The sequence below is a fragment of the Cricetulus griseus genome, assembly GCF_003668045.3.
Source record: "Cricetulus griseus strain 17A/GY chromosome 1 unlocalized genomic scaffold, alternate assembly CriGri-PICRH-1.0 chr1_0, whole genome shotgun sequence".
Classification (NCBI taxonomy): domain Eukaryota; kingdom Metazoa; phylum Chordata; class Mammalia; order Rodentia; family Cricetidae; genus Cricetulus; species Cricetulus griseus.
This window is the reverse complement of record NW_023276806.1, coordinates 23,787,720-23,812,217: the sequence shown is the minus strand read 5'-3', so window position 1 is coordinate 23,812,217 and position 24,498 is coordinate 23,787,720. Positions and strand designations below refer to the sequence as shown.

Here is a 24,498-nt window from a genome sequence, read left to right as displayed (position 1 = left end):
AACGATATCGTAATCCACGGGGAATCACAATTTGCACAGTAGAGATACCAACTAGAGGGTACACTTGGGAATCAGGGGGTAGTTCAAAATTGTATTAGCCATAACAGGTACCACTTAGGTATAATTTTAATGCCCAATTATTATTATTTTTTAGCAATAAAGGTAAAGTTACAGGGAAAAAAGACTTTTCATAGCATTTCTACATTATATTCTGCATGGTTAACAAATTGTTAAAGACAAAAATCATAAAATATATTGAAATTTCTTTTCCATAGATAAATTGTTGGAGAAAACATGATGTAAGGGTTGTAGCCACGTGCAGTACATACCATGTAAAACATTCAGAGGGGGTGATTTCTGTTTCTAAAAATCCATTTTTAGGCATTTTTAATGTGCTTTGAAATAATTGTTTACATTATTATTCTACAATTATAAATACTATGGACTTGCTACAGTAATTATATATATTTATATATATATAGTGACATAGAAATCTAATGTATTAGATCTGTGATAGAAAAAGAGGTTGTCTTTGATTTAAAATGTTCTGACACTGTTAAATAAAATATGAAGTACTAACTAATGAGTCAAAATTTTTTATTCCTTCTCAGCCCTCTTCAGAAGACATAAGCTAGGAAACAACTGGCACACAAATGTTGTGTGTCCCCCCTTCTGACAGTATACTGCACTGGAGATCAAAGTCGGCAGTGCACTCACTTTTGTCAGAAATGCTGATTTCTGAAATTTTTCTTTTCTTTTTAGGGAATCAATGTTTCTGTGTATGCTACCACACTGACATTTGTGCAAACTAATTTTCTACTTCTTCCATTGTCAATATTACCTCACCGGGAACATCATGACAATGTATAGAACAGCCACCTGCTGAATGCAAATATATGTACTGAGAACTGGTGGAGATACCCACTCCTGATGGAATGTCAATTTAACAGGAGAGCAGATCCATTGAGAACATTCACTTAGTTAATTCATGGAAAACTTATTAGTGAGTGGGAGATACAGAACACGTGTTAACACATCAGACAGTCTAATAAATACCACACTCATGATAAATTACAGAGAGAGTGACGCAACAGTAAATGTTTTCATTGTCCTGAGAAAGAGAATGTGGTGATTTGAATAATAATGGCCCCATAGGCTCATGTATTTGGATGTTTAGTCACCAGGGAGTGGCACTATTTGAAAGGATTAAAAGGATTACAAAATGTGGCCTTGTTGGAGGAAGTGTGTCACTGGGGAGTGGGCTTTGAGGTTTCAAAAAGCCCAAAGTCTCTCTCTTAATCTGCCTATGGATCATGGGTAAAACACTCATTGCCTACCTGTTTGCCCCATGCTCCCTGCCATGATGATAATGGACGAAACCTTTGCAACTGTGGGTGGGCCCCCAATTAAATGCTTTCTTTTATAAGAGCTGCCTTGTCCATGGAATCTCTTCATAGGAACAGAACAGTGACTAAGCACATAGGTTGTTTAATTTACCATCCATTCAACCACATTTGAGTCTGAAGTGGTTGTATGCCACTGCCCTATAAAATATTTGTATTCTCTCTGCCAGGGCAGAGAGGAGGGATTTGGAAGTTATTCTCTGGAGTGTTCTGGGCTGACCTAGCATAGCTGGTCCTGCCAGCTTCGAGGTGATCTGAATATCTTGGGAGGCACAGGATTGCCCCTACAACAAATTACCTAATCCCAGGTGCCAGTTGCACGGAGAAGAAACCATGATGAGGGCTATGGCATCACAATAAGTGCTTTGGTTCATGTGGAGGAAGAGTCAATCTTGGCAGGTTGCTTCCTGTAACCCAGGAACCACAGGCACTGTCACATATGTCATTTGTTATGCTGAGCCCAGAAAACGTAGCCCATGTGAAGACTGAGCTCTAGAGAGACATTTGCTCAGGCTGACAGACTACAGGCAGCTTATGTGACTGCACAGTCTATGGCCCCTGTACTCACATAACGGGCAATGTGATTTTCCTCTTGACATGAGTATTATTCACTTTAATGCGTCTTCGCCGCCAGCCTCTCAAATGTTCTGGCTGGTACTAGTCTACTCACAATGTCAGTTGCTACGTAGATCCTTCTTTTCTTTAAGGTTTTATTCATGTTCATTTTATGTGGCCTGAGTGTTCTGCCTGCAAGCATGTATGTACCTCACGAGTGTGAGGGTGCTGACTGAGGCAAGAGGAAGGTATCCGATCCCCTGGAACTAGAGTGGCAGGAAGCTGTGAGCTACCATGTGGGTGTTAGGAACTGAACCTGGGTCCCCTGCAAGAGCAGAAAGCACTCTTCACAGCTAAGCCACCTCTCTAGTCAGGTTAAGCAGGAGCTTAAAGGGTTCAGCCCCTGTGCTGGTGGCTGGGCAGGTGGGGCTGGGAAGTCGCCTGCCATGATAACCACCATATTCCTCCTCTTGCAGTTGTTTCTGTTTGTTTTCAGACAAGACCCTTCAGAGAAGATGGCAAGGGGCTGGTTGAAACCTGCCAAATTTGCCACGTCCCTCTTCTAGGTGACCTAGAGTGATCTTTCCTCCTATAATCTTGTTATAATGCTAAATTCTCCACAGTAGAGGCATTCTGCCCCTCTGTCAAGTCTGAGCATGCCAGGACATGAAGTAGCATCTGTCATGGTGACTGGAACAGGGACAGGCTCCCTCTGCACTCACTGAGGAGTCGCCCCAGTCTTCGAACACACTGCCCGGTCCAAATCCTTTGGGGAGACATATGGCAGGAGTCTCCGAATGCTCTCCTTCCTCGTTCACCCTTTGATCTCCTGGGTGTGCTTTCTGTCCCTACAGTATTACCTGGTGGACCCACCTAACTCTTCTACAGAGCGTAGCTTGGGGAACAGAATAGGATCCTGACAATGCTTGAATTTCAAATGAACTACTCCCAAGGCAATCCAAATGTGAAGGTAAAAATAACAATACTAAGTCAATGAGACTTTAAAAACTTCCTATGCTAAGTTTCAAAGGATAGATAGAAAAAAATTATCTCAGAAGACACATTTACTAAACTAAAAATGAAAATGTGTTTGAGCTTCATCTACAGTGCTATCAGGAGCAGGTCCATGGTACATGTGTATGCCATGTTCCGAGTCACAGGTAAACCATGTCTGAAATGTTCCCTGAATGTTTCCTAACCTTCATTAATTCCTCAGAAAGCAATTATCTGACCATGTCTGTTTCCAAAGAAGCAAAACTGCACAAGAGTGACATAGTCTGCACTCAGAGTTTATAGCTGTGCTACACTGAAACAATGGCCACAACTGTTTCATACTCCATACAACACAGGGAATATAAAATCGATATCTCCTCCTTGAATCTTATCAGGCCCACGGCAGGCACTGACCAAGGGCTGGGGGGGAGGCGGGGGTGCAGAAGTAGGTCATGAACATGGGTTTCAACAGGCCACGCAATGGCCAGTTTCTCTTTCCTGGAAGGGGAGGGGAAGAAGGCCTGGGCTGACCCAATGGAGGGCGAGAGCCCATGAGGAGTTGGAGAAGAAGCAAGGCTAGCCAAGACTGCCCAGGCTGAGCTCACAGTAGCAGAACAGCCAAACAACTTCACAGATCAGCCTGACAAATCACCACACATAATCACAGGTTTACAAGAAATAAGGCATGTCTGTGTTTCTATTTGTTTCTTTGTGATTTCTCTTGCAGCAAAAGATAACCAATCCTAAAGACTGGTAACTAGAAAGACAATTGCCTCAACAATGGGACCAGAGGGCATGTGTGGCATGGGTTAATTAGCTCGGCAATTCAGCACCGTAACTTTAATTACAGTGTTAGTCACAGTGCTGTACTTTGCACTGGCTTTTACTCGGCTGGCTACTGAATTCCCAACTGAACAACAATAACAAGAAGATAGGAGTCCATAAGCACACGATTAGAACTGTTAAAACTGTCAAGGTGTAAGCATGCATGAGGCACTGTTAGCTTTAAGCAATGATGCCATTATAAAACAAGTGGATGGCACATCAAATCCCATCAACTCTAATGTTTACAGACAGCTCATCACTAGACAACAAGCCAATTTCCTGCTCGATAATGTTTGCAAATGTATCAATCTCTCGCAAATCCAGTTAACAGTCTTGCTGCTGCTGCTGTTGATTTCTTTCTTCATGCTGTTTCTTGACTATGTACTTCCTTTCTGTTTCCTCATTACCTCACTCTGACGGAAACAGACTTTCTACGGCTTCCTCCATGGCCGTTTCTTTCTGCTTAATTGTCTTCCAGATCATTGCCAGGTGCTTTACACACTGAAGTCCAAAGACCAAGTGTTCAGCATTTAGAGATGTCTTGTTGGACCAGCAAGATGGCTCTGTAGGTAAAGATGACTGCTCCTAAGCCCAAGGACCTGAGCTTAATCCCTGGAACTCACATGCTGCAAGAACCAACTTCCAGAGTTGTCCTTTGACCACCACACATGTGAAGGCTTATTGTGCACGCGCGCGCGCGCGCGCGCGCACGCACACACACACACACACACACACACACACACACACACCACACACGTGTGCATATGCACGCACACACAAAATATAAACAAATATAACAATGCCTTGCTAGTTTCACCTTGTGTATCTATTCACATCCTGAGACACCATCCTGTTTAAATATTACATACTCTGCAAAGAGGCACTTCAAATCAACCTCTCCCATAAAACCTGTATTCTCTCTTGCAAGGCTATCCGCAGAGTCCATATGAGAACCATAACACACGTCCTCGTGATTCTGCACTAGTCCACTGCTCTGCTGCAACTTAATTTCACCCATATATTTAGTTTCCTTAAATGTTTAAGTACATTAAAGTCAGCAATGACAGTTTTGATTTTTATATTTCAAAACTGGTAGAATAAATTATATTGAAACCATATAGAAAGGGTTCCTTACCTATAACACAATTCACTTCACACTAAATACTCAGGACAGGCAGATTCTTAGAAAGAGAAACACATTAGTGTTTGCCAGAGGACAGGGGAGTGAGAGCAGACTGGGGAAGGGAGTGATTAGTTACCAAGTTTAGGGCATTCTTCTGGGAAGATGAGAAAGTTTCAAAACAAAGCTCCAGAGATAAGCTAGCTATCCAACATAGTGAGTACATAAAATCCTGAAATAACATATTTTAAAATGGTTAATAACATATTGTGTATTGCACATCAATTAAAAAATTCTTTAAAAATCAACACAAATCAAATTTCAGTCATTATAGATTAGCCACTATTTGATCTTGCCTCGGGCCACATTCATGTGTAGTTACAAACACAACAATAGCTTAAGACTTGAACAAGAGACACAGTCTGCAAACTGCACTTGAGTGCACCTGCTAATTCAGGCCACAGGAGGCAGAGCCCAAATGAAGAGCAGCAACCTTATGGGTCGTGATGTCACAGAAAGGATGTATGTGGGAAAGCATCCAGACCACCTCTACTCACTGGTGAAAAAGCTCAGTGGAAAGATGTTGGAGTATAAAGGCTCTGGTAAGATCATAGGTTATATGGAGCTGAGAACCACTGTGGGTGCGCGCATCTGGGTTGAGGAAACACCAGTATACATGCGGAACATGTGGTTATAGCAGTCTATGGAAAAAAATCATGTTATGAGAATCAGGAACACACCTTAAAATAAGGGCAACTCTAAATCCATCTTAATAAGGCCAGAGATCCAGCAGTCAACTTATTGCTTATTATGACAATACTCAACCCTGTATAAAAGAGAAACAGGCAATTCTGCACATTATGGTACCTATAATGAAAAACAAGAATACTGAAGCCTACAGAGAAAAAATAAAAATGACACAATGATGAACTTGATAGCCAGCAACTTTAAAACAGCTAACAAAAGCATGTTCAGTATATAAGGGAGAAGACAGACATAAGGAATGACTAGAGAATGACAGCAGCAAAATACAAAGGCTTTTTGACAAAGAGAAATCAGTGCTAGAACTGAAATGCAATTCACCAGATGGACTTACCAGTATGTTGGGTAATACAGAAGAAAGGATCAATAAACTGAAACAAAGATCAATGAAAACTATCCAAACTAGAAAGCAGAGGAAAGGCAGAAAAGAAGTGAACACTACATCTTATTTAGAGGATAATATCAAGTAGCTTGTGTATTTGTAATTTAAAGTGCTAGAAAAAAAGAGAAAATATTTGTAGAACTAAAGGTAAAAAAAATATCAAAATTTGGCTTATACAACTCAACCCATATATCCAAGAATTTAAATCTCCATGTTAGATACAGAGGAAAAGTACAAAGTATTGGCTAGGTAGAAAGATCCTGTCTCAACAAACAAACAAAAACATAAAATGTTAGGAACTAAGCCTAAGTTAAGAGTTCCCTAAAGCTCGAGAGGCGAGGGCATGATATATTTGTACGTTGACATATATATACATGGGAAGGAAGGAGCAATGGGCAATTGGCTGAGTCACCATCAAACAGCAGAAGCTGAAAGACAAAGGTGACTAAAAGAAAAATCACTGGCCCAGAATCTATAATCGCTTATGTTCTTTGACAATAAAGTCGAGCTGAGGGAATCCATAACTAGAGCTGACCAAAGACATGCTAAAAATAGATCTTCGTGTTAAAGAGAAATGAGATAGACGTGGGCTCTCAAGAAGCAATAACAGTGTGGATACACGAGACTTTGGCTTTTTGTTTCTTGGTTTTTCACACACATCACTGTAATTTTAATACAATATATTCAAAACAAAACAATATGATATATTCTGAGGTCTAGAACACCCTTGGAGGTAAAAAGCCTAATGACACTAGCCCAGAGGAGAGAACCAATCAAAGCTCCACATTGGGTCCACTGTAGACTCAGGGTGCATGTCCTAATGCAGAAAGTCTTTGCAGAACTACTAGAGAGGAGATAAAATGGGACTCTTGAAATCCTACACTTGTTTCATTTAAAGGATGGCAATGAAAGATGAAATGTGGATAAAGAAAGAGGCGGCACAGATGAGACAATGAACACCGAGGTTAGGGATTTGAACAGCGTATGGATTACCACACTAAATGCAAACGGAATAAACTCGCCTACAAAAAGCAGAGATGGCAAACAGTATAGAAAAACCAAAACCAAGAACATGCTTTTCATAAGAATTATACTTTAATATGAAAGACACAAAGTGTTTAAAAGCATAAGCCTGGGATGCTATGCTAATAACACACAAGTACTAAACACAGGAAAGCAACCTATATCATAATCTCCAATAAAGAAGACTTCAGGGGATGGAATATTACCAAAGATAGATAGATAGATAGATAGATAGATAGATAGATAGATAGATAGATGCATGCATGCATGCATACATACATACAAATAAAAGGGTCAGTTCATCAAGGAGCAAAATGAATTTTGTTTTGTTGTTTTGTGACAGGGTCTCTATAGCCCTGGTTGGCCTCAAACTCAGTGACCTTCCTGACTCTAGGTCTTGAGTGTTGGAGCTATACAGGTGTGCAAACCAGGCCTGGCTAAAAATAATGATCTAAATGTATACGCATTTATTAATAGTTCGCCAAAATACAAGAAGGAAAAAGGGGCAGAACTAAAGGAAGAAACAGAAATCCACAACTATGGTGGAGGTTTTCAACACTCCTCTTTCGGTACTGCATACAGGTGAAGTGACCGCATCAGAAAAACTACCTTAATATGTTTGTGCTACTATAACAGAACACTTGAGAGTGGGTGCTTTATAAATATGAGCTATTATGTATACTATAAATATTTATAAATTTATTCATCATATCTCTGAACTAGGAGGCCCGAGATCTAAGCACCTAAGTGAGAAAAAGTATGCTGCAGAGGAAGCCAATACCGTATTCTCACTGGTGGATGGTGGAAGAACATGCGGGGATAAACCTCCTTTATTGAGCCCCTTTGCAACCCTCTTCACGGCAGGGGAGGGGCGTGTGTGCCATGACCCCATCACCTCTGAAAGGCCCACTACTCTTAATACCACATTGGCCATTTGCACTTTGTAGGGATGCAGGCAGAACATTCACAAAGACAGAGGCCACAAATCACATCTCAAAGACACCAGGCCATAGAATGGAGGTCCCCAAACAGTTCGTCGTCGTCGTCGTCGTCGTCGTCTTCTTGTCTTCTTCTTCTTCTTCTTCTTCTTCTTCTTCTTCTTCTTCTTCTTCTTCTTCTTCTTCTTCTTCTTCTTCTTCTTCTTCTTCTTCTTCTTCTTCTTCTTCTTCTTCTTCTTCTTGTGAATGCCATAGTCATTTTGTTGGTTTTTTTTTTTGTAGCATCAGCTTTTATAGGACATTTGAAAATGTACAGCCAGCATTTATGTTTTTACTCTAACTCAGTATCTTGGTTTCTGTTTTTTTAAGACAAGTTCTCAATATAAGGCTCACACCTGACACAAAAATGTGGTCCTCCTCTTTTAGCCTCCTGAGTGTTGGGATTATAGGTGTGTACTGTGTCCAGCTTCTTTCTCACAACTTTTTTTTTAAGAAGCACTCTTATTTTACATATCAATCCCCCCATTCCCTCACCCTCCCATCCTCCCATGTCCCCACAGTCCCCCAACCCATACCCACCCGATCCTCAAGGACAGTGAGGCCCTCCCACGGGGGACTATCAACGTTCTTCACATCATTTGGGGGGTGGGGGTTAGGTCCTCTTCCTGTATCTGGGCTGCAATAGTATCCCTCCACAGGGAATGGGCTCCCAAAGTTCATTTGTGCTCTAGGGATAAACACTGGCTCCACTGTTAGAGGTCCCATAGACTGTCTTGGCCTCCTAGCTGACACCCACATTCAGAGGGCTTGGTTCAGTCCAATGCTGGTTGCCCAGCTTTACAACTAGGGTCTCTGTGCCCTCACTAGGTCAGGTCAACTATTACTGTGGGTTTCTCCAGCACAGTCTTACTCCTTTGCTCAACCCTCCTCCCTCTCCAAAACTGGATTCCAGGAGTATGGCTCAATGTTTAGCTGTGGGTGCCTGTTTCTGCTTCAATCAGCTACTGGACGAAGGCTCTAGGAATGGTAACCAAGGTAGGCATCAAGCTCATTATAGGGGAAGGGCATCAAAGGCAGCCTCTCCACCACTGCCTAGATTCTTAGTTGGGGTCATCCCTGTGGATCTCCTAACACTTCCCCAGTGCCAGACCTCTCTCCAAACCTGTACTGGGGAAGTGATATTCTACTAGGACATGTCCTTGAAGGATGTTGCGTGACATGATGAGTAGGCAGTTACAACTTGCCAAGTGTTCTGGCCATGACACATTGCTACATTGGACAGTTACAGTAACAAGCCACCTGGTAGTAGACTAGAACTCCCCAAACCATCAACTAAACCTTTTTCCTTTATTTATGTTAATTAACTCAGGTATTGTATCATAGTGACAGAAATCTGGTGAATACTTAATGTAACCTAAACCTGATATTCAATAAAAAACTAGTAACACAAAGACAGCACCAAAATTCTCAAATATATGTAATTAGTTAAGCCAACATGGTAGTGCAAAGGGGAGTGCCTCAGAATAAAAACAAACAAATGCACACAAGCTCATTCCCCTGCCTGAAAGAAACACCTAATTCTCCCTGTGTCACATTCACTGTCACCGAGGGGCACAGGGACACCTTAGCACAGTGATTAGAGTGTGTGCCAACATGGTCCATAAGAATCAAATCTTTATTCAATCCATGAGATCAAAAAGATGTTTGGGACACTTCTTAAATCATACTGTAATTAAAATGTCACTTATAGCAAATGGCATATTCCATTCTTAGTAAAATTTCTTTTTAGTAGCATCATAGAGGATAAGTTTGTAGAGTGTGGGCATACTCTAAGGATTGCAGTAAATCAGATAACAAGTTACATGTTATAATTAAAGACATCCCTGCCTGATTTTCCTCATAAATACCAAATCAAGGCCCTTTCTCATTTGTCTGCTGGACTGTGTTCTGGAGGTCTGCTTCCCATTCCTAGATGCACAGAGTTCTTATTCCCTAAAAATATGCAGAACAGGCTTTAATTCTGATGTCTGGTCTGCCACTGAGTGCCCTAATAGAATGCTCACATCTCCAGACTAAAGGAGAGGATGACTTCATGGGTTAGGTCTCATTGTATGGTGCTGGAGATTGAATCCACAGCCTTGAGCATACTAAGCAGGAGTTCTACCAATGAGTTACATCCCCAATCCCTATGTTTTAAAAGAAAAGGGTTTATTGTGTGAACCTGCAAGTTTGATTTTGCTGATGGGTGAGAAACGGCATCCTTGAGGGAACAACCAAGGTGAAGACTTTCCAGGTATACACATAAGAGCACGATGATTTGCAAGCACCAAAGTCAGGCTTCACACAGCTCTTCCGGTCTTTGAATCTAATTTGGAGCTGTCAGTACTGGGCACTGCTTCCTATACACAGATGTCAATATGCGATCCATGCCCAAGGAGGAAGAGGCCACCTGTGCTCTCACAGCTGAAGTCAGAAGTGAAGACTTCTCTCTCCCATGTGCCCTTGTCAGTGCCCTCGATTACCCTGTTTCAATAAGCAAAAATTCTCTTTAACCCATAAATGAGTTAATATGAGTATGTGATTTGTCTTGCAGTTTTATGCACATCTTAAGTTAAAAAACAAACAAAATCTGAAAATAAACTGACACTAAGGCCACTCATGAGTATCAACTCATTGTTTTATGGGGATTTTTGGGTTAGTTTAGTTTAGCTGTGGCTGTGTTTTTGACCTGGTTTTGTCATGTAGCCTACGCTAGCCTTAAAGTAACAAACATGCTCCTGCCTCCTCCAGAATGCTGGGATTTCTGATGTCTGCTGCCAAGCTTTTATTCTACTTGTCCAATGAGAATGAATATGAGTGACAGAATCAATATTTATACAATCTTTTAACAGAGCTGTTTAGGTGAGAGCTGTGGCCAGGGGATCAGAGGGGCAGTAGGGGTTTTGAGTGGACAGTAATACTCTACTTTTTGACTTCCATCAAGGCTAAGTATACTCACTCTAAGACAAATCACTAATGATGCCCTGTCATCATTCATGTACTTTCTTAGTGATTTGGTTCTTTAAGCTTTAGAAAGGTTAATATCAAAAAAAAAAAAAAAGAAATTTAAAACTAAAAACATTCCAGAATCTAAACTCCATTTAGTTCTGTACTTTAGTTTTGGTCAGTATTGTATTTGTAAGTACCTGGCACACAAGAAGGACTTAATAGTTCCCCAAATGAATTGCTACTGTATAAGTAAAGCTCTACATACGTCAGTTGTATTTAATCATTTCCTGGAGTGTGAACAAGATTACCTTGTACACTATAAATATATGCTTTTTAATTTGAAAGCTGTGAGGGAGGAAGGAAAATAATGTTAAAATGATTGCTAAGATAAGCCAAAGCTGGCTCCATGTCTCCTCCCTGCCCCTAGTGCTATTAACCCCAAAGACTCAGTTATTTACCTTCTATTCATGTTCCTGGCTATGTGCTTATTTTTCTGTCAGTGACTTATCAAGTTTAGACTGCATTCCTTCTATGACAGGTGAGGGCTCAGCTTATGCCATCACCACTGGGTCTTCTTCCTTTTCCAAACCAGAATCATGTTAGAATTCAAATACTGAATTTTATATTCAATGTCTGTCTCAAATTTGCCATAATTTTCTTTGGGTAAATTAAATGTAAATTAAATTTGGGTAAATTAAAAAAAAATCTAGTTAATAACTGAGTGATGAAATTCCAAAACATGTAGTGTCAGGGCCAAGAAAGTAGCCCACTATCCACAAAAGCAACAGTTCTTCACATAACTATTGAACATGAAGAATTGGCTTCATGTATACCCATACCCTTTCTTCTTATTGACCATCAAGATGGCAAGAAAATCTGAGGCCTTCTAATCAATGCAAAGGCATGAAAAAAGCCTAATTATACTAGAGGTCCAATTCATAAAGTCTATCTCTAACTTGCTCTCCCTTTTTATAAGAGACAAAAGAGGACCCAAAGAAATTAGTATGCTTACTGAGAGCCACACAGCTTAATAAACAACACAACTCCCTAATCATTTTGTTTAGTTACTTATATCCCTTCAGCAAACAAAAAGAGTGCTATGCAAATAAAAACTAAATAAAGTAATCCCTGCCTGATGATGTTTCACTTAAAAAATATGTACAAAGCCAAGAGAACACAGAATGGTTGACATAATTCCTTACAGGGAGGCCAACATAACAGAAAAATGAAGATGGGCGAAGGTGATGCTGAGCCGTGCCTGAAGGTTGAGCAGTCAGTCAGCAGGGTGGGCACAAAAGAGAATTCTATCGTTCAGATGTATTAAAGAGGGAAAGCTGGGGAGGGGAGCGACTGAGAGTGGCTATAGAAGACTTGAGAACTAGGGGATGAGTGAGGATTTAGGGAGGTGGGGTGTGGTGAGGTGCTGTAAAGACAAGTGTGATTCACTTCAGAACAGGGAAGAACAAGAAAGTAGGCTATGATGCCAGGCTTAAAGGGGCCAAAAGCAAGAGGCTGCTTTGGGAGACAGGGAAGAAAAGAAAGCCAGAAAGCCAGCCTGGAAGTGATGGGCAGCAACTCTAGGAGCAACTACAGGAGAAAGTGAGGGTTAGGAAGGAAGGGCTGTTGATGGCCAGAGTGGGAAGCCTGTAGAATGCACAGTGGGCTAGCAATGGCACCTTATGTGTGGGAGTGACAGGGGTGAGAGGGGTGATGAGCCATAAACTGGTATCCTGATGGGGGCATCTCTGGAGAGATGCTCAAGTGTCTCAGCCATCAAAGCCTGTATCTGTGATCTGTCTGTCCCAAATGGCTATCCCACTTCTGCCTAGCAGATGTGTAGTAAGTGCAGAGACATTACCTAAAACATCATCCATCTATTGCAACACAGGATTAAACTACCTCAGCAGCAGCTGGACTAACTCCTATTTGACTATCACAGTAGGCTTTCTAAGAGAAGCAGGGTGTTTCCCCCACCCCCCCAATCAGAAAAAAGAACCATAATACGACCATGCAGTACTCTTAAATAATCAGGAACTGTTTTAATCATTCTGTGTTCTCCTGAAAATTGAGTTAAATGTCTTCAATGGGAAATTGGATAAATACATGGAAAGAAATTACATTATATATAAATGAGTACTATAATTGGCATGAGAACAATGAAGGATACTTAATTATTGTCAGATACCATGCTTTTGATCTGAATTTCCCAAGTGCACCAGTGTTTACTTACAACGTTTCTTAGAATAGGGGAAATTACATTTTTTTTGTAGTGTAGTTCATGAAATCGTCCTGAGCATGACAGGCAAATATCTGGCCAGACAACAAAGCCCACTGTTTTCAATGTCTAAACAGGAAGACTCACATGAAATGCCTACAAACACCTATTCAGAGGCAACAATTCTACTTTCATGACCTCTTCCCTTTTCAACCATAAAGTTTGTAACTTACCCATTTCTCTTCTGATTCACCATCTAGACTACTTTATTTTCAGGCCTTTATTACAGGCCTTCATGGACTCAAAGCATTAGGAATGAATTAATTAAATAAATAGAGTCTTCAACTGGTTATATTTTAGGTTCACATTAATCTATTTCCTGTAGGAAATCCTTCCCAGGTTTCCTATTTGGTTTAGAAGGAGTAGTCTGAGTGCATTAAAAAATATTATTTCCTACTTCCTAGATTTTATATTTGTTTTCAGTTTTGAATTTATACAAACTGGAGGTATTATATTTTCTCATAAGTACTTTTATAAATATCCAACAGGGAAAAATTAGGTTTGACTTAACTTATTCTCAACTTCACCTGTGTGTTTCTTCCTTTCTACTTTAAATTTTGCCATATAAATGGCCATCCATATTTCTTACATCCTTCCACATTGCTTTCCTTTTAAATTTCTAAGCCCAACACCAATAAATGGTTGACCCTACAAAGAAATGCATGTTTAAGAACCAATAGCTATGAAACATCTTCAAGAGTCATTAAGACATGAGGTAGAAATTGATGTTAACATATGCAAAATCATCACTGTCTCATTCCTAAAATTCTTTTAAGGCATATTTTCTAAGACAATTAAACAAATTAATTTTCTATTAAAATGAACTATGAGCTTGAGAGAGAGAGAGAGAGAGAGAGAGAGAGAGAGAGAGAGAGAGAGAGAGAGCCAATAAATATGTACACAGTGTGTGAGAATTTGAGAATTGGCAGGGGATACAGTAAGGGGGGGTGTACTGTCACACTGATTTATGGAATAACAGGTTTAGATCAAATCACAGAATATGTAACAAAATAAAACTTTCGAAAGTTTTTTTTGCTTATATGAATGAGTAAAACTCATTCAAACAATCTATTCTCTTAAATGTTAACCTCTTTCTCAGAAGGAATGCTCAACTTGATGTAGATCTTTTTTTTTTTTTCCTTAGTTCAAGTTTATAAATAATAAACCCACCATAGAAACTCTACTGGGCCTCATTTACCCAGAGATTTACACTGAAGAAAAAACAAACAAACAGCTGTTAAGTCTAATATGAAATGCATGGCTGCCCACACACACTTGGCTAATACAGCGGCTAGGGCAAAGTTACAGCTTTGTTTATTCTAGATATATCCAAAAGTTGCAGGATGAGTTCATCATGCGATGGAGTCCAGCTAAACTACTGCTGGTGGCATGTCATGGGAGGACACAGGCAGTATGCTCCCGTTGTCACCACTGCCAGTCACTTTCACTGCCCCTTTCAGCAATGACAGCTTCCATGTACTGGGTACATACGCACACACCTAATTCTCTGAAAATATATGCATACATATATGTGTGTGTGTGTGTCTGCGTGCTCGCATACATATCTAATACTATACACACAGACACTAACTTTTCCTCATCAACATACATCTATGTATGTTTATTACTGTTGTGAAGAGAGATGTGTGCACGCACGCACGCGCGCGCGCGCGCGCACACACACACACACACACACACACACACACACACACACTTTCCCCCATTGTGAATATAAGTTTATGAGTGTTCTAAAGAGCGGTGAGGCACAGAACAGTCACCGAGGACAGCAAAGAAGGCTGGCCTAGAGCCTCCCAGGACACATCAGGATGAAGGTGGCATCTTGTCCCTTCCTAGTCTGGGTGGTGTGTTTCACTGAATAAACAGAGTCTGTCAAAAAACAAGTAGTCAGACGCATAATTTCAAGCTCAAATTTCTGAAAGTGCTACAACTGATGGATGAATCCAGCTTGCTTGTGGGAGCCCCAGGTATGGCAAGGTTGTCACAAGGTGACAGTGGAAACACAGGAAACTGGCTAAGTGAGCACTGCTCCCAGAGATTTCCATACAGCTCCTTGGAACAGGCACAGACTCATGGTGACGAGCATTTACTCTGGCAGGCCATGTTTTATTTCAATCTTCTGGCTGATGGATTTGGGTAGGTGTTAAAAACCTCTGAGTTAGCATTGGTTCCCTTTTTGGAGTGGTGGCTAGCAATGAAATTACAGTTTCAATGGAATTTAGAGAAGTTCTAACTTTGCAAAAAACAAAAAAGCTTTACACACACACACACAATTTACTTGTATAAGTGTTTTGGTTACTTTATCACCTTGCTTGGTTCGTGTCTCTAAAACTTTAAAATTAAAAAGATACTTTTCCATTTCATAAATTCCCCTCTAGAATGAAAGACTTTCTTTTTTAGAGAGTAGTAGGTTATTTTTAATAATTTATTTACTCTAAAAAGCATAGATGTACTTCACATAAAATATGGTATCTAGGAAGCAAAAACTGGATTTTGGGCTTCTTCTTTTTTTTTTTTTTTTTAACCAGAAAGAAAGGTGAAACAGTGTATTTTTTCCCTTTTTTGTGTGTGGTTTTTCAAGACAAGGTTTCTCTGTGTAGCCCTGGTTACCCTGGAACTTGTTTTGTAAACCAGGCTGGGCTTGAACTCAAGAGAACCGCCCGCCTCTGCCTCCCAAGTGCTGGGATTAAAGTCCTATGCCTTTACTACCATCTGGCAAAACACTGTACTTTTTATTGTTCATAGCAGTGATTCTCAATCTCTGTAATAGTGAGACCCTTTAGTACAATTCCTCATGTTGTGGTGAGCCCTAACTATGAAACTATTTTCATTGCTACTTCATAACTGTAATTTTGCTACTGTTATGAATTGTAATGTAAATATCTGATATATAGGATAACTGATATCGACCCCCTTTGAAAGTGTTGTTTGACTCCCAAAAGGGTTGTGACCCACAGGTGGAGAACCACTGGCATTTAGTAAAAGGCTGTCTGTTGAAACAATTTAATGATTCATTAAATAATGATTAAATGAATGAATAAGTCATTCATTTATCAGGTAGCATATAAATACCAACAAACTCAAAGTAAGGGTTAGAAATTCCTTTTCAGTACAGATTAGTTGTTATTTGCTTTTAGCTAGAGCTATAGGTCTAGATTCTTTCAAATAACCTTATATTCTTTTTGAAATAATCTTAGGCTCTTCTAAAGAATATGCCATGTAGAATATTTACATCCTCCTTGAAAATTCAGGGTTTTTTCAGTTAAAGAAGGATCATAAATATTTAAATCTGTTAGAAGCAGGGGTCAGAATAAAAGCTAGTTGGGTGGTTTGGGGCCTAACAATAAAAGGTAAAAAATTAGAAGGCAATTTGTACTAGATAATTAGAACATATATATATATATATATATATATATATATATATATATATCATTATTCCTGTTTTACAAACAACAAATTAAAGCCTATCAAACTCATATTACTGACAATTAAATCTGTTAGTTACTATACAAAGTATAAGGGCTTCATAATAATACATTAAAAATTATAATATATAGTACTTAGAATTGATACTTTAATGAAAGTTTTATCTATATATTGTCTTCTCTTGGACTTCACAGTTGTTACCAAATCCTATCTTATATTAGTTTAAACTCTTGGTGTTGAAGTAAACCAGTCTTATCTCATTTTTAAACTATTTGTTAGTCTTCCAATATCATCTGAAAATATTAACTAGTATCCTCTAAGACAGTACAGAAGCAAGAAGGGTAAATCAATTCATCAGCAGGAAAAGAATGCCTTCCCTCTCTCCTTCCCCCCTTTCCTCCCTTGCTTCCCGTCTTCTCCCTCTCTTCCCTTCTTCCCAACAAGACAATGCATATCCATTAAGGCAACACCACAAAGATAAGAACTATTAACTCTACCAAACTACACTGTGTGGTTTTCAAACTCTCCCAGACTCTATCTACTCTTGCAAGACTATGCCCATCTTCCAAACATTCCTCCCTGAGGCTGAGCGTCTGCACTTAGTGGAAAGCCTCAAACCCTGAAGCTTCGACAGAATGCATTCCCTGGGATACACCCATCTGCTCTTACTCTTCTCACCTGCTCACCTCTAAAACAACAACCAGCTCCAGTACTGAAAAGAGGTGCAAAAGCACAAACCACAATTCCCAGAAGCAGAACCAGGTGCTCCGGGTGCCAACCAGCCTTAATGGGACAGAAATGCAGGACTAAGGCATGCTGGTCTTCTAGTATAATTCTACTACTCGCCCTTCTCCTGGCCCTCGAACACAACAGTCGCACTACCTTATAGAATTGATTCATGTTGCAAGCAGAACGCTGGAAAGCCATCCAAACAAGACAGCTTCCTACCAGAAGACAAGCCCATGAGAATTTCTGCAGATACTGACTCACATACATCCAATCTGTATTCCTGGTACACTTGCTAACATAGTATCTCTGGGCCCAGGACAGGACACCTATTGGTAAATTCTAGGAGTGGGGGAATAAATGGTATCTTGAGCACATTATCCAAAAATCCTGCCAGCAGGGCTAGAGGCATTTGGAGGTATGGAGGTATAGTTCCATAGTAGACCACTCATAAGGCCCTAGGTTTATCCTAGTCTGGCTAAACAATGAATCTACCTGGCAATTTAGGAATAATTATTTAGCTTATTATTTAAAAATGGCAGCTACTTTTCTTTCTTTTCTCAAGCTCAAATTAATTGACGGCTGTGAAGTGGTTACTGCCCCCTAGAAGTCAGAAATCTCACCTCTTCTGAGCAGGGGAATACCTTATAAATAAATTAGGTAAAACCCTGGGCTTGCTGATTGAATGATAATCCACAATCCATGTGGCTGCCAAGTTTTATCTAGCTCTATCTACCACAATGAGCAATCCCTGAACGTCAAGGCAGTGGCTTGCTTCATCAGTTATCTGGAAGTCTGAAAGCAGCAGAGAAAACAGCCTGCAGAAATACTAGCTTCTCCACTTAGCTTCGATTCGTCTGAAGGGACCACGGCAAGGGACATGGCCACTAAATCTAAAATGCTGCCCATTTCCAACTAGTTGGGCTTTAACCCACTGTGACTCAGTCAGCCTGGCTGAGTTCTAGAGGCAGAAGCAAAAAAAGGAAACACAAAGATCAAAGCAGTGCTTACAAAGGGGAAAGACTATTTTTGTATGTATACTCCAGTATTTACTAACTGGCTTTGAAACACGGGGACATTTACTACCTACTCAGCTCAAGTAATTGCCATACGTAGAACACAAGATGCAACTGAATTTCAGAACAAAGATAACAGATTGTCAGGTGGCCACCAGCCTTTAACAAGATTAGACAACTTTCTTTAAAAGTCTTTTGGTTTTGAAGTGGTTAGCATTTCACAGCAAGTATAGTATTTTAGTGCCAGCATTAAGTCTACCCAGAAGCCTTCTTTTGTGCTCAAGTTTGTTGAGTATGTTAAGCCAAGAAGACATTTTTCTCTAAGCTAGCAAGAGACTCCCAGATGTATCCACATGGGCAAGAGCTACAGATTTCACATTGCCATCATTACGTGTGTTCTGCTAGTCATCCAATTGGATGACAAATGTTAAATCCAATAGGAAGCAAATCTTTTCATTCCTGTCTTCTCAAGTTCATATGCTAAGCAAAGTACTTTGTTGTAAATAATTTACATAATTTTTAGTTCATCAGACAGTAAGTGGCTCCATCTCTAGAAAGCACAATATGAAAATCAGGGAAAAACACATTTCAGTTAGGGGCTTACTTTAATCAAGTTTCCCTTTTTAAGGTCTTACAAATATTAACGCATTTTATGCCACCCAAGAATACTCAGCTGAGGATTTCACTAGAAAGCTACCGAAGTCTATCTTCATCTCCAGCTTTCATATTTACCAACGACCATCAGTCTATACCTCGTTATTTGATGTCATGGCTATCAAAATGTTAATAAACACCGAAAGCATTTCTCAGTTATGAGCCCTACGACAAAAACTTTTTTAGTTAAATATGGTAACTTAGCTGCAATGTCAATCTTTAAAATGTCCACAAAAGTGGGTTAAATCTAGGTGATGAAATCTTTTTTTTTATCATTAGTTCCATTTAAGTTTCAGAAGAGACCAGTAAACAGAACCAAGATCGGCCTCTATCTCAGAAGACCTAAGAAAGCTTATATGTAGGAAAGGCGTCGTTTGTATGGTGTTTTGTGGTTGTTTTGTTTTGTTTTAGAGGTCATGCACGATACATGGTGCCATTATCCTAGAGTTTCCTGCAATCAAGTGTCTAAGAGGCGCTTAAATTAGTAGGTAATTTCTCTCTCTAATGCCAAGGCCTGGAGAATCGGTGTGAGGCCCTCCTCATATTTTGAAAATCAATGTTGAGATCTGGCAGCTGAATGCACTCTGTGTGTGTGTGTGTGTGTGTGTGTGTGTGTGTGTGTGTGTGTGTGTGTGTGTGTGGGGGGGTGATCAATGTTGAGATCTGGCAGCTGAATGCACTCTGTGTGTTGTGTGTGTGTGTGTGTGTGTGTGTGTGTGTGTGTGTGTGTGTGTGTTGGGGGGTGTCTATCACAGATCAGAAAGTGGGCCGTGTGTGTGTGTGTGTGTGTGTGTGTGTGTGTGTGTGTGTTGGGGGGGTGTCTATCACAGATCAGAAAGTGGGCCTCAGGCTCTCCTGCTGGATTCCGAGGAGCTGGGAAGGGGGCTGCCAGCCTGGAGGACTGACAGGCACTTCTGCTTTCATTTCACCGCCCGCCCGGCTGCCTGCCTTTGGTGAAATCTGGCTGTGCACTGCACCAAGCACCTTCCTAGCTCTCCTCCGCGGCGGACCTCAGCCCGGCAGCCATCCCCCACCCCGCGGCAGGGGCTTGGGTAGACATTTCTAAAACTTTGCCAGAGTTCCCCTCCGGTTCCCGTTCCCGCCCGCGGAGACGCGGAGGGCCCGGCCGGCCGGGGAGGCCTCGGGCCGCCCAGTGCGGATGTGCCCTGTCCCCGCAGCCGGGGGCCGCGCGTCCCGCAACTCCGGCCCGGACTCCCCCGCTCATCCCCGCGCCCTCCCCGCGGACCCGCCCGGAGCCCCGCGCAGCTGCGAGCCGCTCGGACCCGCCGCGGGGCTGCGGCGCACAGGGGGCGGCTGCGCCCCTCGCCCCAACCCCCGAGGCTTACCCTGGAGGTGCGGCGCGGCGCGGCGCGGCCTCTCGGCGCCTGCGGGCTCCCGCTGCGGGGCGGGGCGGCGCGGACCGGCGGGAGCCCGAGCGGGGTCCGGGGGTGCGGGCCGGGGTCGGCGGCTCAGCGGCGCGCCATGGCTGCGGCGCGGCGGGAAGCGCGGTGCGGGCCGGGCGCGGCGGGGCCCTGAGCTCCGTCCGGCCTGCGCTGCTGGAGCTGGCCCGCGAGCAGGCGAGGGCGGCGGCGGCGGCGGGAGGCCGGGGGCGCGCAGGGCACGGGAAGCCGTCAGCGCGCAGCCGGGCCGCTCCGGTGGCGAAACCTCCTCTTCCTGCCCGGCTCGCCCGCCTCGGTACTTCTCTCTCGTCCTCTCTCGCTCACTCTCTCACTTCCTGGCTGGAAATTCCCACTGACGTCGAGAGAGCAGACAGACGGACGGACCCACGCGCGCGCGCAGCGGGGGCGGGAGGTGGGGTCGCCGCCGGGGGTGGGGGAAGCCCGCGCCTCCCGACCCGGCGCCCCGAACCCCGAGCCCCGCGGCGGCCGTGACGCCCCCGGGAGGCGCCCAGCTGCCCAAGGGCAGGCCCGAACAGCTGGAGGCCACCGGAGACCCGCTCGGTCCCCACGTGCCCCGCACAAAAGTCAAGCTCATCTGCATGTTCCCTCCTCTGGGGGTCTCGGTTGCACTCAGATCTCTTCGCAGGCCGAACAGGAATTTCGAGATCGTGGCTGATGTCTCTCCAGAGAACTATGAATTTATGTTGGGTTTGGGTGAAGTCTTCAATCTGGTCAGTTATTCCATCCGCAGCACATTGTCCGGCCTGTGCGATCACGGCTGTGGATGGAATTCTAGCGACTGTGGGACCCACAGTGTTAGTTTACAGCTCATAAATCCTTATTCGGCTCAAGGGAGGTTATTTTTCTGGAGAGGACTCCCAGGGATGACCTTTTGCGAGCATTTGAGCTTCTTTATCCTTTGGGCACAGTGCCTCCATGGGCTGGGATGACAGCCTGGGGCAAGGTAGCTCCAGAGTGAGTTTTGATCTGAAACATATTTCAGGGTCTCACTACTGAGTTCAAGTGGAAACTTTGAAACGCCAGGGATCAGGTCAGCAGGTAGTATTGATTTGGTACTTACTCTGAGCAGCTTTCCATCACACAACCCCTGAGGGTGTAAAAACCTTCTTGGTATGTTTGTGAGGAAACACGTTTTCCATATTTGATATTGGGGATTAAGTGTCCTCAAGAGCCCAATAATCTACCTTAAAGCTATGTCATTTAAATCCCAGTGAATCTGGACGCCTAGAGCTCACAAACTTCATACAGATGGAAGACAAAGACTTTTTATGGGACATTATTAGAAATTGTGCCCCTTGGGGGTTGGGAAATAGTTCAATCAGCATAGAGCATAGTCCCAAGGTTGGAGTTGAGATCTTTAATACCCATGTATGTAAGAGCCGTTGTAGGTGGGGACATTTGTAACCCCAGCTGTGAGAAACAGCATCAGTTGGATCCCTAGAACTCATTGGCCAACCAATATAGCCAAGGGCTGAGCCACAGGTTCAGTGACATAAAGTGACACACACAGAGACCACCAACACATGATTTTTTTCCTTCCTCTTGCTGACATGCGTGGACAGGAAGACTACAGTGTGTAACGTGTGGGCAGTCCTACTGTCAAAGGCATAGGTATAGAAGGGATTGTTACAAAGGGAGAGGCAGGTGGGATTTACCGTGGGACCTGAAGGGAAAACTGTTCAGCAGCAGCATCTACCAAGTCACATGTCAAGCTCAAAGTGATCCCATGAAATACACCTAAAACAGGAGGCGGTACGGGAGGCAGGTGGACAAGGCTCCTGTGTCTGTGGCAACAGGTCCCCACAATGTCAGGGATCTGTTCCTTCACAGCCCTTGAAGCCAGAGGCCTGACATTAAGGTGTGGCTGTTAAGGCCAGGATCTCCAGAAATCCTTTGTCCAGTCCTAACTGGCTGAGGCAATGCCTGGCACTCTTGGGCTTGGCGGCACCATTCTAGTCCTCTGCTTCATTATTGTATCAGCTCCTCCCTGTGCCTCCTCTAATCTAAACCCAAAGAGACTTGCCTTTCTTTTATTTATTTAAAGGATTAATTTTTAACTCTCTGTAGTGTGTGTGTAGGGTGTGTGTGTGTTTGTGTGTGTACGTGTAGGTGACTGTGGAGTTCAGACGATGCGTGTGTAGGTATGTGTGTGTGAGTGTGGGTGCCTGTGGAGTCCAGACGAAACATCAGATCTGGAATTACAAGTGGTTGTAAGACACCCAGCATAGGTGCTGGGAATCCAGTGTGAGTCCTCCACAAGAGCAGTAGGTCTTCTTCAATTCCGAGCCATCCCTGATCGATCCCTACCTGTTAGCTTTATTAAGAAGCCAGCCATTATGATCCCACCTCTTAGCTCAGGTGAGTCTGCAAAGAGCCATTTTCATTTAAATAAGATCGTGTTCATAGGCATGTCTGGTTAGAACCCGAACAGTCTTTTGTGGGCTGCAATCCATTGCCATGAAGCAGGCAAAACCATTTACATGCTTCTGGTACTCCTGCTTTGATGTCCAACATTTTCTCCATGTCCTACAGACCTGCTTGCTGAGATGTTTCTAACCATTTCATCCATGCCAAAGTGTCAAAGGGTATTTGTCATAATCAAGCTACAAAGAAAAAGAGTTTATATGTAGAAACTCTAGCTAGCGCCAACACTGTGATGCAGGATGCATTTGTAGCTAAGTCCATGACATCACATGCATTTCCCATATCATCAAGCTGAGTATTGGTAATAGTGTGTGGAGTGAGTTCGGGAGGCTGAAATCCACATACTACATAAATGGCAAGAAATCATACATCTTGGAGAGGACTCACCCAAACAGCATGGGAAGCTCTAAAACGTGTGCTGAAAATAGAACAAGAGTGTTCTGTTTGTATTTCTAGAAAGGATACTTGCTTAGAGTGGCCACAGCTCTTAGCTATAAAAGCCAAGATTAAATGGAAGGACTTCACTTGACTTGAAATCAGTCTTGAACTGGAGCCCTGGGTTTGTCTTGAATTAGTCTCTGGAACTTATCAAGTAATATTTGAGCTCCAGTTTCTTCACCTCTACAATAAGTATACATTATAGCTCAAAAACTATAGGCTAGATTCATGTAATTGTTTACATTATATACATCTCACCATATAAGTCGATTTATAATATATAATTACACACACAATGTATGTTGCATTGTAACAACCCTAACTCACAGTTTTCTGCACTAGAAGGACCTAGAGAATGCTAGGGGATGTCTACAAGCATAAACCGTTGTCATGGGAACTTCAGTTGATTTCCTCATAGTCTTAGGGGCTGTTAATGCTTCTCTGCTGGCCACTGCAGCATGTATACATTGTGGTATGCCATGCCATATTGGTGCAGTATTTAATTTTACTTCCATGATGATGCCAGCCACATTCTGTGTTGTCTCTTGGGCACTAAGCAGATCTTACCAAGCATGTTCTCAATCAGCCCCTAAAAGAGAAGGAAGGTAGGCTGTCTACTCCTCACACAATTGGAAGAGTGATCCTTTATCAATAGCCAGGAGAAAAGTGATCTGTGTCAGATATTATCACTAAGAGTAACCCCATATATATCACGAAGAGTGTCTTTCTGACCCAGAAGAGTTTGAAATATTCTTCCCTTGCTGATGAAGAGTCACTGTAATGAGGACATCCGTGAATGTGGAAGGGGACTACCACTCGTTTCACAGACACTGGCACCTCCTGTGTCAGTTTAAATGAACTATACACTACTGTCACGGTCCTCTAAGAGGTCACAAGAGCCAAAGGAGTATGCGGTGTCACACAAGGAAGAGCATGCAACTACTTTCATGAAATTGTAATTACATACTTAGGAGGAGATACTGCAGTGTGGGAAGGATTCCCTGGAAGGTAAGCCCTTAGGCTGTGAAATTCAGCGTTACCTTCAAATTGGAACCCAGTGCCTGATTATACCCTCAAGAGAAGAATCCACCCCTGTTCTGCACTAGGATTC

At 42.4% G+C, this 24,498-nt stretch overlaps 1 protein-coding gene across 2 annotated transcripts in view; it reads right to left on the bottom strand.

Moving 5' to 3' along the window:
• Nfkb1 (nuclear factor kappa B subunit 1) overlaps positions 1-20,512 on the bottom strand; it is a 115,341-nt gene extending 94,829 nt beyond the window's left edge. For both annotated transcript variants that reach the window (XM_027395767.2, XM_027395769.2), the window contains exon 1: positions 20,451-20,512. The gene's annotated coding sequence lies outside the window, so the exon portion shown is untranslated. The remainder of the gene's footprint in view (positions 1-20,450) is intronic.
• Positions 20,513-24,498: the final 3,986 nt, after the last annotated feature.